Below are 17,877 nucleotides of genomic sequence, written 5' to 3'. Positions count from 1 at the left end.
CTTTAGCTAATATGCAACTGCAATTCGCACTCGCCGCATCCTCTTCGCTTGTCATTTCACAAACAAGAGCCCACTAGCGCATCGAAGCAGCCGTGTTTTCAAGTTCGTATCGTTACGATCAATACGAGCTGTTTAGGCACGTACTGGAATTGAAGTTAGCCTGTGCGTCACGAACGGTGACGATGGCGTCGAGGACGATCTTAACTAAGACTCGCCGCAACGCAGCCGAAAACCGAAGCATATGGGCGTTAAAAGTTGTTCAACAGTACTGAAAACGTGTGCATAAAGTATCGCTCAGTCGCAGGCCAGTCGCTCGCTGCTCGATTTTCCAGCCTTCCGAGTGAAAGTCGCAAGCTGTTGAGCCAATCAGTGAGCCAGCCGGAGTGAGCGAGCCGAGCTTTCGGGAACGACGCCGCCCGCGGACGCGCCGGGCAATGAACTACGCGCTACCCCCGGGCCGCCCTAGTATCGCTAAGCCTAGCCGGTTTCACAGCGATGCAGCAGCTGAGTGCACTTCGAAACTGGCTAGCGCTGAGGTGCTGCTCTCCTCATCGTTTTACTGTGAACCTCGTCTCATAGTAAAACAAAGATATGCTCGGTTTCCGCGACACCTTGAGGAGTGGAGCCAACTGAGGCCAGGAGAGCCGCGATTGAGCAGCAGCAATTAAAGGCGCTGTGGGAAGACATCTGTTTGTATTCCTGTTATCGCTTATACCAACGACTCGATATTGGCCAACGATACTCGATCCGACGGCATAGTATGGACTTGAACAAACATTACTTTCGCATTTTTCTGACACTGGCGGCCGGAATCCAGGCTGGCATGCCGGCCCCGAGAAGGGCGCCCGTACGTTATCATGGCGCTTAACTGTATGGCCGTGGTGCACAGCAAAACCCCCAGACAGCCTCCTGTTCGCTCAGAATGTATTACCACACAGTCACACTGGGACCAGAGCAGTTTAGAGGATCGAGCGCGTGTGCACAGGAGCTAGACTGTGTCAAAGCAGGTGAAACTCTTAGAGCGCGCAATTGATGTCGGTCCCAAGACTTTATTCTCATTTCAACCGAGAATCAAATCGGTTCAAACTCGCCGGCCACCGCATTTCACCTTCGGCTGCATACGCTGTTCTCTATATTTAGCGACATTTTCGTGTCACCGTCATGACATTTTCAGTGAAGGCAATGAACGACGGCGTAAAGTATTGTTATGATAAGAAGCACGTCACTGCCGCTAAAAAATTCTCCGCCAACACTGTGTCAGTATTGGACTTAAGAGCGTTAGCTACGACAGCTTCAAGTTTTTAGATCGGGGCGCTCAGCAAACGTGAAGACAAAATACAAACATCTGAGGGCGTTTCGTTTCTGAAAAAATGGCCTGGCTTAGCTAAGGTTAAGCCTAGGATGCGAAGCATCCCTGTCTGTAGGCGGCATCTCGCTGTATGACTGCCTCGGCGTGAGGAGCGGGTCTCTTTTATACAATGCCGCGACGACAATCGCCCCCTAGCGGGAGGAGCGGGAGTTAGCCTTGGTGGTCGCGGCCGCGCTGCGACCGCGCGAGTTGAGCCCCGTTTCTACACAGCTGGCGTGACGTATGACCACGTGTTCGGCTGCAGAGCCCCTAGCGGGAGGAGCGGGAGTTAGCCTTGGTGGTCGCGGCCGCGCGGCGACCGCGCGAGTTGAGCCCCGCCTCTCCTCAGCTGGCGTGACGTCAGACCTCGTGCTCGGCTGCAGCGCCCCTAGCGGGAGGAGCGGGAGTTAGCCTTGGTGGTCGTGGCCGCGCGGCGACCGCGCGAGTTGAGCCCCGTCTCTCCTCAGCTGTCGTGACGTCAGACCACGTGCTCGGCTGCAGCGCCCCTAGCGGGAGGAGCGGGAGTTAGCATCGGTGGTCGCGGCCGCGCGGCGACCGCGCGAGTTGAGCCCCGTCTCTCCTCAGCTGTCGTGACGTCAGACCACGTGCTCGGCTGCAGCGCCCCTAGCGGTAGGAGCAGGAGTTAGCCTTGGTGGTCGCGGCCGCGCCAGGCTGGGCTATGGTTGAGCTAAGTAGTGTCCCTATTATGTTTCGCATAAAATTCCTTCTAAGATAGAAGCAACGCCATTTGCGTCAAAGATTTTGCACTACTATTGTGATTTACAGCCTCCTTCGCTATATTCGGTATGTTTCCCGCTTATATATCAGTTAACGAATTGTATAAACGCGTGCATTAAAACAAGCCGAATCGTTTGATCGCATCCGGAACTCTCTGCGACAAACGATTAGGCCATATGGCTCTCTGGAAGTCCCCGGAATGCTAGGTTTGGGGGCGAAAAGGTTGTCGGGGCGAATCCCACACATATTCTGGGCTTCATTTAAATATTTATTTTATCCGCAGGAACATGACAAGTCAAATGACACGACTTCGATCATTCTTCGTCAAACGGGCGTCCCAAATTTGATGCAAATGGGGGTCCCCGGGGTTCCACTTCGATAGCCGCTATACTGGCATATGTAAAACGGATCGAAGGTATCTGTGACAACTGAGGCTCTACGTGCCCGCTGTTGCTATGTGATATAGTGTGGTAACTGTCTTGGCCAATTTGACCTTCCCTGCAGACAGACGTGTCCTTGAAAAACGTAAGTAGTAAGAGGTGACGCTCTTAAAACTGAAACGCGGAAAATTGATATCGGTGTTGCTTTGAGCATTTAGACAGACAAGTGCGCGCACGTACATACATGCTGCCTTTTTTTATCCGGTTGATTATGGCGAGTAATTTTTCCTGATTGACGATAAACGACATTATTTTCCGTGACGCGCGTATAAGTATCCTTGGCCTTTTCTGCGCCTGTAGTAGTAGCTGTATATTATATTACATGGCTTGAACATGTCACAGAAGCCAAGAGGACACTGACTTTCATTAGCGCCATTCGAATTGCGCAAGCCAATTGGTGTGCAGGCGCTGTCGTGGCTGGCTATACATGCCGCCACCGCAAGCACGTGCGGATGTGCAGGCACCGCTGGCTTCGTCGCTTGTGCATTACAGCTTTCTGGGCTTTCAAAGCCGCAATGTACTCTTGAGCATGCATTACTTTCGTTTGCGCACATCGGAGCTGAATTTGCTATTTAATATCGTACGCTATATGATATATACCTCTCTTCAGTTGCTACTGTATGTCTGTTATATACCCATCACTTGCAAACACAGTTCTCACATGTTTATTAATAATAATTGGTTTTTGGGGAAAGGAAATCGCGCAGTATCTGTCTCATATATCGTTGGACACCTGAACCGCGCCGTAAGGGAAGGGATAAAGGAGGGAGTGAAAGAAGAAAGGAAGAACAGGTGCGGTAGTGGAGGGCTCCGGTGTAATTTCGACCACCTGGGGATCTTTAACGTGCACTGACATCGCACAGCACATGGGCGCCTTAGCGTTTTTCCTTCATAAAAACGCAGCCGCCGCGGTCAGGTTCGAACCCGGGAACTCCGGATCAGTAGTCGAGCGCCCTAACCACTGAGCCGCCGCGGCGGGGCTCACATGTTTACTGATTTCAAATGCAGTAAAAACTGATACCGCAGCTTTCCTGCTCATTAGCCGCTAATTCCATCTCGTAGAAACTCAACTGCACCTAGGAAAGTGCTGCTTTCACTAATGCGAAGAACCAATTTAGGCGGATGAAGATAAAGTGCAGCCTGTACCTGACGTGGTTCTAGTGCGATCCGTCAATTATACCATTTTTACAGCGATTTACTGGAAAGCCATCGCCGCAACTATGCTGCGTGCAGAGGTCAACCGCCATCGGATCGCGGACTCGTGTCACCTGTAATCAGTGACCTTCGAGGTCAGGGACCCCAGCTCCGCAGCCGCAGATAGCTACGCCTACGATGGAACACCGTCGTCCTGCTGGCTCTACGTCTCCTGCCACACGTGCTGCCGAATCGACATGCCAGGCTGAGACATCCTTTCAAGGAACCACTCAGAAGAGAGGCCGCCTGTCGTCTAAGCCTGCCGTATCCCCGCTATACAAGGTGGTAGTTAAGCCGCGCTAACTTTTCTATGTATCAACTTTGACACACCGTTTCCTTCAACCGGCCTTAGACATGTGTCTTGGAACTCACGGATTTCAAGGCTTCGCAAAATACCGCCTCACTAGCCCCGTGACCATTTCGGTGCGCTCATTAAGCGACGTCAACCGCCTCCGCGAAATGCAAACTTTTCCAGGCTCTGCTTCGACCACCGGGACTGTTCAGGCTTACCTGGCATCTGGCTCAGACCTTCGGCGCTATGTCTGGACGAGTGTAGACCCAAGCATCGCACCCAAGGAACTTGTTACTTTGCATTCTTCGTCACTTAAGGTGTTAGAAGATCGCTACATGTGCAGCGAACGTACGTGTACTGTAACTATGCAGGGCCCTTTGTCTGCTCCGGCTCGCATCTCATTTTATAAAGGTATCCTGTAACACCGCCTATACAAACTTGGAGTCGTTTACTGTTATCGTTGCTTTCGGCCCTGACATATGAAAGCGTCTTGCCCGTGTCCTGCAGACGCCTCTAAGAGGGTTTCTAATTCTGAGCAACATCGTTGTGGCCTCTGTGGCAAGGACGATCACGATGACACTTCCAAAGACTGCGCAGTGAAGTGCCGCACTATCGAGAAAAGGCATAAACGCTCCAAGGGTGCTTGTCCAAATCTAATGCCGGAGTCGTCAATTGGTGCCTCGCCTACATCAAACCGCTTTGCACTACTGGTGCTTAGAAAAGATGACACCACCGCACAACATGACGTTGGTGAAGGTCTTACCGCCTCCCAAACGTACAGTTAATCATTGAACCTAGGCAAAACACGCCCTGCAAAACCAACCCAAAAAATTGGCTCTGGATGAGCAACATTAAGATGACATTGCCGAATTGGATAAACGGTTTGCAGTTCTACAGGAGGAGGTGCAACGTCTTTCCCAAAAACGGGCTTTACTTGTCCAGTCTTCCAATCGCCAATGAACTCGCCCATCTCCTTTGACGCAATCAAATGCGCACACATCGCTTGCCCCCTGCGGAACACAACAGCCTTTTTAGTTGACTTCTGTAGAGCTGCTCCTCTTCGTGGCGCGACAACTGCAACGACTGACAAAAATGTTAATAGCTAGCCTTCCTTCGGTTCTCTAAATATGGATTCAACATTCAACACCCACCTATATGTCTTACAATGGAACTGCCAGAGTTTCCAGAACAAGGCAGGCGAATTCCGTCATAGAGTGCGTTTAGGAAAATTCTTGCATGGGCGTTACTTCTACAAGAGGCTAATGTGTGCCCGTGGTTTGGGGCATTACTGTCTACTCTTGCCCAACTATCCCAGACAGCGTTGCAGCACTGCCTCCAGGACACCTGGAAAGGCCGCCTTCTGCGTAGCCAATTGTTACCTTACGACTCACGTTCCACTGGCGTCTTGGTGCGACAATTGGCAAGAGGTTGTGCCTGGGCTGGTTCGCCTTTCCCGCACTGAGGTGGTCCTTCTGTCGTCCTACATACGTCTCTACAGTGGCAGAGCTCCTCGCTTAAAGCTAGAATGGATAGCTCACCTTTGCGGCGCATACCCGGGACGCTCTATTTTGGTTGGCGGCGATTTCAATGCCCGGCATCAGAACTGGGGTTACACCTGCTCTAATGTGCAGAAAATGTAGTGCTGGACACATTTAATGAGGCAGAATTTGTGCTTCTCTATTTTTAACAAGGTTCATAGGAGTTCAGTGTTCACATTGTCGTAAGCACCGCTTTAGTGCAAGAAGGCTAAATACACAGGTCTGTTTTCCGCTTTAGCGAATTCAATGCGTTGGAGGAGCACAAGCAGACATTGATCTAAGCCCCTACTCCTTCTGGACCGATTCTTAATTCTCCGAGTACAGTAGAACCTCGTTGATATGTTCCCGGTTCGTACGATTTCCCGGTTCATACGATCAAAATCGAGGGCAAGAAAAAATGCCCCATAGAGTTACGTGTATTTGTTTCCCGGTTTATACGTTCCCGGATCACACGATTTCCCGGTAAATACGTTTAAAATTTTGACAAATTGTGGTCGTATAATACGTTTATTGACCAACCGCACATGTGCAAACATACAAGTGGGCCGAACGTGAGGGAACGCGACGTGTTTTTTGCGGCACTAGCCCGCCGTATTGGCTTTTCTGCAGTGCCTTGTTGCAAAGAGGCGAAGCATCACAACCATGTCTAGGAACAAAAAAATTAAAAACTGCTCGCTAGAATTCACGAAAGCCGTTTATGCGGGGACGCGATATGAAGAGGAAAAACGCTGAGGTTTCTATGCGGTGCATAAGGGAAAGAAGGCGAAGCTTTTACGAACTACAGCGATGCGCTTATATACCAAAGGGCCGGGTGTGAGAAACGCAACTTAAAGAGCAGAAACGCTGCGACAATCAGCCGCCGCGGTGGCTTTCTCACAGTACTTGGGAGCAAAGGGGGCGAAGCATCGAAAAATGACAAGGAAGAGATTTTAGTTACTATCGTCACTACCGTCGACGGACCGGATGCGCTACGAATTTTCTTCCGCGCTAAAGAAAGCGCGAACGCGGACTGAATTCAGCGAGCACTGGAATAGGATCTGTTCAGCTCTTGTGCCGAGGAATGCCAATCGCGTTTTTATAAAGTGAAATTGTCAATAAATTCTTCTTTTTTGCCTCATTCAACAGCTCCATTTCTCAAAACCACGCTGTTTGGATCATACGTTTTCCCGGTAAATACGTTTTTTCCCGCAATTAAACAAAAACGTATCAACGAGGTTTTACTGTATATTATTTCTTTCTGCCGATGTCCGGACGGGTGTAGACTCAGACGTCGGACCCAAATAACTTGTTTCTTCTTTGCATTCTTCGTCACATAATGGTCGTAGAAGCTCGCTATATGGGCTGGAGACGTACGTCCGTGTGTTGTCCGATCGTAATCTGTCTGTAGGATTTTATGTGAATCGTAGCTCTTTTGCCCTCATGAATCGAATTCATTTTACTCTGTCTCCGGCTGTGCCTAATTTATTTGTTATGACTGCCTACAATGTTTTTAACAGCTGTTCCTCGCTTCTTGGACCAAGTTCATTATTCAGCATGATTGGAATTTCGGTTATTTCTGCGGATGTGCATTTGGGAATATTTGCTTCTTCTTTCCAAACTCTTGACCACACCCTAGTCACATAAGCTGAATTTACAGCTAAAAAGGAATAATTACTGTGCATGAAAGGAGTGCCGAACTTGCACTTTTTCTTCAAAACTTCCTCTTCCTCTTGTTTTTTTTGTTTTACTTAAAAAATAAAAACGCCTATACCAGTGAACAAATGAACTGTACTCAGAGCGAGCTCTGAACGAGAGCCATATTATTGACAATAATTCGGATGGGTGGAAGGTTCGAGCCCCAAATGCAGCACCTGTCAAAAGTCCTTTATTGGCTGTCTGCATTATTATGCGCAGCATTGTCTAAGTGATTAGCGGATTGCAAAAACTAGGTGACTTCGTTTCGACCAACAAAGCTGTGCGCACTTATAAACGGATAGCACTACAATTTCACGTTTAGTTTGTGCACAAGCAATGCCCACCACTTCTGCGGGTAACTAAAATTTCAGAATCTGAAGGTCCAAACCGAAGGTGCAGCTTTATAAAAAATCGCGTTAAAATGGCACCTCATATTTTTAAGAAGAACTTCTGATGTTTGGGAGGTGAAAATGACTGATGAGTGGTTACAATACGGGCCGCAGGAAAAGCACTGCATAGAAGCTTCATGTGAAAAGAAATTTGAAAAGCAGAGGTTCATTTCGGAAATAAATGTTGAATAATAAGCAGAGGCCAATAACTAATTGTAAGAAGGAAAAAAAATGTTTTGTTAAGTTAGGCGAAAAGCACTATCGCCAATCCAGATCTTCACAAGTGTGTCTAAATCTTCAAAGCACAGTTGCCATTGGGAGAACCATGACGAAAGCAAGGAAAACTTTATTTAAAATGCCTTTTTGAAGAATCACGGTCGGACGTGCTTTAGGTTGCGGTGGCAGGATGAGGCTTCATGAACTTTACTTCCTCACAGCACCGACAAGGCATTTTATCTAGATTGACATGGAAATTTTATAAAAATTTCTGTCCCTAATTCTTATTCGGTCCTGTGCTCAGTGATCGAATTTTTTTCTGTCTTCTGCTAAATAACACGGCTGTTGGCTTAATGATCCTTAAGTAACAAAGCAGCATAAGGTTGTCATGTTTGGAGGCTAACAGAATGATTGAAATTTCTCTTCTAGTTACATTATATGTGATTTAAATGGTCCAGGAATAGCCCCAGTCTACTCCGCGGAAGCAAACTTTACTGCATCCGTTTTAGTGTTGACAGCATGCGACTTGTTTTAGACATCGATTACTTCGATGAAGGACAACCGCCCTTACCCTCTTACCACCTTATGTATTCTCCTCAGACCACGTATCTTTGCCTTGCAGATAGCGGGGAAAGGGGTACTGATTACACAGGAGTAACGTACATTACATACCTTTTCGTAATAACGCGAAACTAGCTTGGTCGACAATAAATTAGAGGAAAACATATTTGAAAGTTTTTTGCTGTTAAATATTGTCACGTCGCGCCCAGAATGCAGCAATAGCTCTACTAAAAGGCAGTGAAACTCTGGAGTGAAAAGTTACATTCCTGGCTAAGCAGAAGCTCCAGGCGTCCATCACTAGGCGCTCTTCGAGAACAGGGCAGACTGCGTGAGCGTACCGTAATACTGTGAAACAGCTATAGCGACCGAAAAGTGACAGTGTTCAGCTTTTTATTAAGCTATAGCTATCGGATCCCTGAAGCATAGAAAGTGTTCCGAAGAGAGAGGAGATTCAAGAAAATGGTTGAAAGCACAGTATAGGAGAGGGGACAGCACCTGTGGTAATTCATCCTCATTTCCCTAGCCCTAGTGAACAGCCAAGCTGATGTAACGGTTATAGTGGCGTCATGACTCCGGTAACAGGCCCTAAATGGGCGAACTCTAATGTTTCGCTGGTACAGGAAGCTGTTTTTATTTTCCTGTTAACCGAATCTACTCAAGACGAACGAGTATTTGCGTGTAGCATGGGTGTGTTAATTTCTTTGTACTCAGGACTTCCCGCAGCAGATACCTGCGAGACGTTTTTATGCTTTTGTATCTAAAGAAAAAGAGCTGTCACGATCTCGAGTCTTAATCTCCATTCGACTGATACATCTTAATCGGTGCTGATAGCGCACTCCGAGTAAGAGGTCGCCTCTCGATGAACAGAGCATGGTTTGAAACTTGCGGGCTTCCAGTGACAAGCTTCCTTGTAGTTGGTAAAAATTTTAGTTATAATTTGTAGTTGCTAAAACTTTCCGCTGCAGTTCTCTGAGAGAGGGAGCGAGTGGAATAGATGAACCATAATAAACCGCAGATCGTACTTCGCACGAGGACTTCCTGTTTTTACTTTAATCGGGAAGACAAGGCCTTCAAACTGTTTTTCGATGAAATGAGAAAACTGCTCCACTCTGAAACGGTAGAAAAGCAATGTAAATAAAGAAACCGCTCCTGCAGAAAATCTGTGTCAGTTTTAAAAATATTCTGTGGATGCTTTGGCTTAGTGCATGTGCTACACATGGCGTTTGACCTTATAACGCACACTCGACTACAGGTTCGAGCAGCGGTGTGTGCCTGTTGATATGCGAAGGCAAAAGCACCTGTGGCCTTGATTCCCGGAGCAGACCGTTAAACATGTTTAGCGCCATCCAATAGGCTTTCCTCCCATGCAACAAAATCCAGGGCTCAACTTTCCAGTTGGCATGATAGTGTGACCTCCATTTCATGATCTCTTTAGGAAGATGCTAGCAACACATGCAGGACACTTATTTCCCAGTCATAGACAATTACTTTTTCTCTGACGTTGAGTTAACGGATACAAAGAGATGTTAGTTGTATAAGGTCATTTGAAAACCTAGCAGTCGACGCTTTTTGTGCGTGACAGAAACGTGTGCGTTTAATCCCTACTCGCACATGCTGTCTTCATACATAAGCATGTTTTCAGGTCGGTAGGCACCAGTGCGCGCCAGTTCGTAAAGATGGACATTGCCAAAGTGGAAGCGTTTTAAACGGCATGAAGCGCTGCTACTACTCAGCACAGAAGCAGCTCTGTGCGCGTAGCTCACTGAGAGCAACGCAGACATGTTTTGTAAAATACAGATACACTTTTTTTAAGCGCCAAACGCAGCGGGAAAATTTCCATGAACATCAGAACATGCCTGACATCGAAAACACTGGCACTAAGTTATTGCCCTGTCCAAGCCTGTTGATTTCGGCTAGGCTGTCATTAAACCATGTGTAATCCCTGACCCATTCGGCCATCTTCCTGAATCTTAGCGTTACTTATATCATTTTTTTCCATACCTCGCTGCACTCTCCTTAAGTTGACCCCTTATCGTTAGCCTCCACGCTTCTGCCACATAGGTGGCTACTAGTGAGATACAGCTGTCGCGTACTTTTGTCTTCAGGAATGTTGGTAAACTGTCATTCACGATCTGAGAGAACCTGCCAGATGCAATCGACTCATTCTAGTGCTATCGTCATCTGGATCTGTGGTCACTACCTGCGCTAAGTGGACGTATTCTCTTAAAACTTCAAGCACCTCGTCAGGGGTAGGAAACTCCTGCTAGTTTCGGTTTCAGCCTCCTCAGCGTACCTGGTGACTGGAAGCGATCTCATACCTAAAATTGAATGAACCCTGCCCAGGCACGTAGCGCGGCAAGGCCCCGGTCGTGTCCGAATGGTTGTGAGAGACTGGTATACGAAGCTGCTCTTTTTCGACGCTGGTGTTTCGAATGCTGCTCAGAGATAGCTTTTTCTTTTGCATTCTTTTTTCATAACGAAAATACGGCGCTCTAGTGTGCTTCTCTCCGGCCGCAATGGGATAAATTAGCGCTCACTCTGTATTAGATGGGCAATAGTGTAGGTCTGATTTTGAGATACGGTCATGATGCTCATGTTCGAATTTGTCCCGCATCAATTCTGGTGCAAATCAAAGAAGTCCAAATTTCGTGGCTGTGGTGAAGGAAAATTTTAGCAGCGCCCGGGCATATTTAGAAGCTGCGGTCGTACCGATAGTATGAAAATTAGCCTGGACAATGACTTTGGTACAAATAGATTGCAAAATTTCGGGGCTGGCGAGTTTCGGTCTGCTCCGCCTTATACTTAAAGACTACCATCGTATCCATCACACCCAAATTTGCCTGCACATCGATTTTGGTTGAAATCGATGAAGGCAAAATTTCTGCGGTGGTGTGGGCCGAATTCCGGAGTAGCCAGGGCCAAGTATGGTGACTACCATCGTATCGAGCACATTCAGATTATCCTGGACATCGATTTGGGTCCAAATAAAAGAAGTTCAAATTTCAGCGGAACAAATGTGTGGGGTGGGATGGGCCAGCATTTGGAAACGACCAGGGCCTAATTTGAAGACACTATCCCATTGGTCATAGTCAAAGTTTGCTTCGCAATTTGTTTAAGGGTGTCGCTGTGAACTGTGAGGTCAGACGGTAACTTCATTCTCATGGTACCTTCATTATACCATGTAAAGCCAAGTTCACTGGGCTGGTGTGCAGCCGTTAGTACGAATGTGCCGAGGAACAGGTGTGCCACGCGTGACGTCAAACTTGCGCCGTCACCGCTGCCGCCAAGGACTCGCTGTTCATGTCCGTGTAATGAGTGTGAATGTAAAAATACAGGTATCACACGAGGGACGTGTATCTTCATATAATCTTGGGTGAATGCGGTGTAGCTGGTGAAGATTAAGGAGCGAGTGTTTTTATGCGTCTTAGGTAGTAGGAGTCCGCTGGGGAAAGTTGCATATGTGGCGGGGGTAGAGACGCCCACTTGGGCGGAGGGTTCTAGGAAGGAGGAAAAATTGGTTGAGGTGGTGTAGAGAGGTGAGTGAGTGTGTCCCGCTCGGTACGCATAACCTCAAACTAGGGCAGCGGCTCTAATCCTGCAATCTAGACATGCATCTCCTGGAACCCAGGTGACGCCGTGGTTTTGCGAGACAGCCGCCCAGAACGCGAAGAGCCCTGCACGGGACACCACCACTCCTATGTCGCTATGCAGACGGATCGGAACTTTCGAAATACGTGGGAGGCATGGAGTTTGGTGTCGCTGATTTATAATGTAATGGCTATAGCGATCGGTTCCGCGATCGCCGGGTCTTATTTCAGAACCTATACCACATCGCCCAAATCTGCGTTGGCCTGCAGGACCACCTTTTCTTGATATCTGCGTCAGCGCCTACTTCTTGAAAACCCAAAAATCAGGGCCCAAAAATACAATTTTTTTCCTCCTGCTTCCGCTTCACTACATAATAAAAATAATAATTGGTTTTTCGGGGAACAGAAATGTCGCAGTATCTGTCTGATATATCGTTCAACACCTGAACCGCGCCGTAAGAGAAGGGATAATGGAGGGACTGAAAGAAGAAAGAAAGAAAGAAAGAAAGAAAGAAAGAAAGAAAGAAAGAAAGAAAGAAAGAAAGAAAGAAAGAAAGAGGTGCCGAAGTTTAGGGCTCCGGAATTTTGGCCCCCTGATGATCTTTAACGTGCACTGACATCGCACAGCACACGGACGCCTTAGCGTTTTTCCTCCATAAAAACGCTGCCGCCGCACACCATTTCGTCTGTACCGGCATGGTCAGCGCAAAACTCATATCGCCCGTAAGTCCCGCCGCGGGTGCATTTTCTGCAATGCCATTTTCCGCCTCGCTTCAACTGGCGGCCCACCAGTAGACTTTCCGACTGAAGCACGCCTAGCTCACCTTCATTTCCTGGACTTCTCCCGCCTGTTCCTTACGTCATCATCCTCATCCTTGGCTCCCCTCGCCCTTTGCGCAGGAGCCAGGCTCGACTGCCTGAGTTTGCTTCACCCGCGCGGCAGCCTGCACAAACCTTTATCCTGGACTGGACCCACGTGTACAAACTTCTTCTACATACCGTTTTTTACTTTATCGTGCACCGCGCTAGGGGGGGGGGGGGCATCTTTAGCGGTGCTGATAAAGATGAAGATGGCGCGACCTGCCTCGCGCAGACCAGAAGCTCTCGCTTGTGCAACAACGAACGCTTTGGGCAACCGGCCTGCAAGCAACGTCTACAGCATGCTCCACCGGCTCACTAGCCGCGGCTACCGGGACCAATAAATGTGAATCGCCTTCCACAGCTTAAGTGATCAAGTTCCACTCAGCCAGTTGTAGCTATCGCGTAACTCCGGGTTTTACCAGAGCTAAACCACCGCCAATTCTTTTGCTTTTTAATCAATTTTCAATAAACAGTAATGTGTCATTCATTCATCGATGAGCATCATAAATTATATATATACAAAAAACATCCCGTGTGAACATTGGTTTCGGTTACTGTTGGCATTTTTCAAGTATAAGGAGCCCCTCTATTCCCTTCTCTTGTCTGCTCCTTATCGAGCAGAACATACTTTGTGAAAAAACCTATGCTCCACCTTAAGCCTAGGAGCGGTAGGAGGCTAAACGAGACAAAGTGAAAGTCCGAGGCCTCATTTATGGCCAATGAACGTACTGAAAAACGCAGTGACAGCGACGAACTCACCCCGAAGCGAGAAGTACTTCTTTTTGGAGCACAGCGCCATGTTGGAAACGATATTTTAGCGTTCCCCAGGCTGAACAGGCATGCACGCTAAACTCCGGAAATAAGGTACGTATCGCGAGCGTACGGAAAGGGTGGATTTCAAATATCGTTTTGCGCACGTGCATTACGAAGGACAACTCTTATTTAGCGCATTCTATCTTCCTTCGTGTGTCTGCGTACGCTATAGTAAGCTGCCTGTTGAGCTGGATGTGTTGCCTGGCATCAACGGCAACTCCACATCGAAGCACGGCCGTGTCAGATGCAGTAGCTCACCGAAGAGCGCGGCTACGCACTTTTCGCAGCTAAGTGACTCTGTTTATCTAGATGTTAACTTTTTGACATTGGGTGATAATTATGGGAGCATGGAACGGCTGCTACGCGTTTTTTTACTTCTGCTTTCTTGTCTTTTAAACCTCCTTCACATTTTTTTGCAGCATAGGTCACCACAGAAAAAAAAAATGGGACAACGTGTGTAGCAAGCGGAGTGAATTAAGAAGCTGAATTAGGTTGTCAAGTTCTGAGTCAGACAAGTGTTGGCCGCCTTATGTCCTGCAGTCACTATCACGTGCTTAATCAGCTTCGAGCGCACACCTTTGAACGTCAAAAAATGTTCTTGTACCTTATCCCTTTTACGATATGGCGTCCACGTTTGGGCACGCTATATTTCGAACTTTGTTTCAAAGCGCTTAAAGCTGCTTCCACGAAGTCAGTGATGACGGCTACATTTGAAATTCCTTCTAGATCAAAGAGTTGGGCCATTTGGATCGCTTTCCAAAAACAACAGCTAAAGATGGCTGTCGAGAAGTAATACAATGCTCCTTCGCAGTGCTGCACCTTATTCTGCTTTCATGCGGTAGAATGCTGTGCGATAGAAAATATAAGCTTTTTTTGTCGGATGCGCTTGGGATGATAATGCAAATAACTATTTGGCATAAATCATGATTTTGAAGAATAGGGCTGTAGTTCCGTGAGCACGGAACCGCGCGGCGTGTGTTAATTCCTAAAGCTTTTCAACCATTCGTGTTATATTCGTGAAATAAGGGGTTTCGAATGTACATGCACAAATTTCCAGAATTTTTCTCTATGTTAGGACATAATGCATGTCTTAATGCGTAAAGTTAAATGACAAACTAGCATAAATTTTAAAATCTTAATCGTATTTTTTGGCAGTTGAAAGGTGAAATTCGAAGTTTAAGATGTGGCTTTAAACACACTGTTAATATCGCTAACTGCTTCATGCGTACTGAGAGCTGCAACACTCTCTAACATGGTGACGTTATAGTCCACGGAGCTGATGCGCAAGGCGATGATTCATTTTCGCTGCCCCGAAGCGAAAGATAGGCGGGAATAAACGTCCCGCATTGCTTACGCCGTTGGCTCATTCTAATCCATCAACGACAGCTGCCTCATTCCGAGAGGAATTTTGCACCGATCTTCATCGATTGTCATCTGCAGATACCCATACTGAGATCATGCGAAATCATACGAAATCATGCACTTTCAGTGAATGCGGATTTCGGCTGCCTGAGGCCTTAACAGCACACAGAGATTGCACAATACACCTGCCGCTTGATTTCGCCTCCACCGACTCAAAGCCAACACAAAACCATTTTCACAAATACTGCGCGGCGATTCTCGGATTAAGCTTAAAATTGCGAGGCAAAAAACTTCTCCATTATGAAAATGCCTAAGAAGGCGCATGACCTCTAAGTTTCTTATGCAAATTTGCGCTGTTTTCAGCGCGTAAAGTGTTCATTACTTATTTGCTTAATTTCATTAGTGACGCCAATAATTGTCTAACTTTGTCTACCGCTGCGGTCGCTAAAGCTCAGTGGTTGTGCTGCTCGGCTGCTCGACCTGAAGGACGCGGGATCGATTCCGGCCGCGGCGGTCGCATTTCGATGGAGGCGAAATGCTAAGGGTTCGTGTACTGTGCGATGACAGTGCACGTTAAATAATCTCGGGTGGCCGAAGTTATCCGGAGCCATCCACTATGGCGTGTTTCAAAGCCTGAGTCGCTTTGAGACGGTAAACACATTGGAACCAATTTAACTTTTTGTCTCCGTGGATGTACCACCTAGATTCGAGAACAACTATTTTTAATGCAGATCGTTAGTTTCAAAAATACCGCAAAAAGATAATCTTCAGTAAACTTAATGTGAAAGAACAGCGTGTTAAATGAGTGTTAGCGCAGAACTCGTAAAAAAAGATTTCTAATGAAATTTTTGCGCTGTTTATGCGAGTTACGGAATCTAGCTTGTAAAATATTTCTCTGCAAATAATTCTATGTTGAAAACCGTACTTCATGTAGCAACAACGAAAGACGCTCCCAGATGTGGATGTTGAAGTGCAACTTCTTAAAGCGAAGCCAAAGAATGCTTACAAGATGTATACAAAGATGCAAGGACACGAAGCTCGTTTCCTTGTCCCTGTTTACACGACTTGTGAGCGATTCGGACGCTTTGATTGAAAAAGTTACGCACCAACTCGCTCAGTAGGCAGTCTGGTTTAAATAAAATAGAACTTACAGCTCAGCTACAAATCAGACATTACATATGCCGTGAAAATACAGGGTGCTTTGTTTGGCTTCAAGAATAAAATTTTGTTACGGTATGCATTCGCAAGACGACCAGGGCTCTGTTACTGTCTCGGTGCTGTGGACGACGACGTTGCAGCCAGTGCCGATGTGCGCTGCTCCACATCGGGCGGTCGCGCCTAGCGCTCAGCTAACCACGGCCATAGTATATATGTAGGACATAACAAAAGTGCTCGGTTAATGTTTAGCGTAAACATAGCGTTATATTCGAATATGCAACGTTACCGCCACTAAGACAGTGTTTGAGTAAAGACTTGCCGCTGCCCCTCTACGACAAGTAGCTGGAACTTTGTGTTGTATTTACTGAAACGCACACTTCTATCGTTCAGACACCGCCTCGCGCTGATACTGTTATGATTGATGCTGCTATGCAAAGAATGAAGTTCAGAGTTTTTCTCGGGAAAAAAAATCAGGGTTTACACTTACGCCTTTCTGAGAAATTGCAATGGCCTACAAAGCATTGGTCCTAGTTGACGTTGTCCAATGTGAACTGGTAGACGGTGCTGCTATCTGAGAAAACAAAAAGGAAATACCTTTTATTCGAATGCGGGATTTCTAGGTCGATTCTTTAACTACCTTCGTACAGAATTAAGTGCTATCGTAATTGCTGAAGAAAGCTTAGATTTCTGACAAATTTCGTTAAATCTAATGTCGAATGGCGTCCTGTGGCTTTCTACACGGCTCTGGTATCAAAGAAGGGAATCGAAGGTTGGAGTTTTGGACGTCGGTAATTATTTTTGCTTCGTGTAGGTGCAACATTTAGGTATCTAGTTCATTGTGCTGGATGCCAGTACTTGCCATGGAGTACAAATGCGCTCAAATACGATGTTTGCCCAGTTGTTTTCTCAAAAAATCTCAAGAATAAGTTTCAGACCTCCTCAACTGTCCAAATTTTTCGTGCTGGGAGATGCGCGGACCTAACAAGAACCAAACTCTAACGGTAACTGTATTGCGAGGACGCCGAGTCCACATATCGATTCATTGCTATGAAAACGTTCTCATCTGGGATTCTTTTTAATGAAGGCCAGTGGGCTGTGCAGTTCAGTGAAGGCCAAATTCTGAACTTTTCGCTGGACAGCGGAAGTGTATTTTTTGTCAGCTGTGATTAGTTCGAGAGCATTAAATTTCTTTGTGCGGTGCAACAGGCAGCATGCATTGCTCAACAGAGAAAAACAGATTTTATCATTGCTGGTTAGAATAACTTTTTCCTGAATCTTTCGCTTTATATGAATTTGTGCCGAAACAATGAGCCCAAAAAGTGACCTTTAATTTTATAAATCTCTTGAGTGGTACGAAAATACTACCCCTATTGAGCGCGAAGCAGTTTATTGGGGCATCTGCCAACAACGCCGCGATTTGTCCACTCACCGCTTGCGTAAGTGATATAAAAGACTATTATTGGCGACATCAAAAGTGGAGGTGCCACTGATCCTGGAAAATAAATTGCAAATGCATAAAAATTTATTTCATTACCCGATCTTCATAGCAGCGATGGTACCACTCGAATATTAGGTGCAGCTGAAGATTGCATTTTGTGTACCTCGAAACCCGCGGCATCAAAAGCAGAGGCATGCCCGTGTAGCTTACACTGCTCCTGTAGCGAAACCGCGTATATATGCGCTGAAAACATAAGTGGCGGCTCCTT

The 17,877-nt window shown here is 46.8% G+C and overlaps 1 protein-coding gene across 1 annotated transcript in view; it reads right to left on the bottom strand.

Moving 5' to 3' along the window:
- Positions 1–16,659: 16,659 nt before the first annotated feature.
- LOC144134832 (uncharacterized) overlaps positions 16,660–17,877 on the bottom strand; it is an 80,006-nt gene continuing 78,788 nt past the window's right edge. The window contains exons 6-7 of the mRNA XM_077667656.1: positions 17,601–17,663; positions 16,660–16,742 (exon numbers count right to left, since the gene is read on the bottom strand). The gene's annotated coding sequence lies outside the window, so the exon portion shown is untranslated. The remainder of the gene's footprint in view (positions 16,743–17,600; positions 17,664–17,877) is intronic.

The sequence above is a fragment of the Amblyomma americanum genome, chromosome 5 (genome assembly GCF_052857255.1).
Source record: "Amblyomma americanum isolate KBUSLIRL-KWMA chromosome 5, ASM5285725v1, whole genome shotgun sequence".
NCBI classification, from domain to species: domain Eukaryota; kingdom Metazoa; phylum Arthropoda; class Arachnida; order Ixodida; family Ixodidae; genus Amblyomma; species Amblyomma americanum.
Note: the sequence above shows the minus strand (reverse complement) of the source record. Positions and strands in the feature narration are given on the sequence as shown.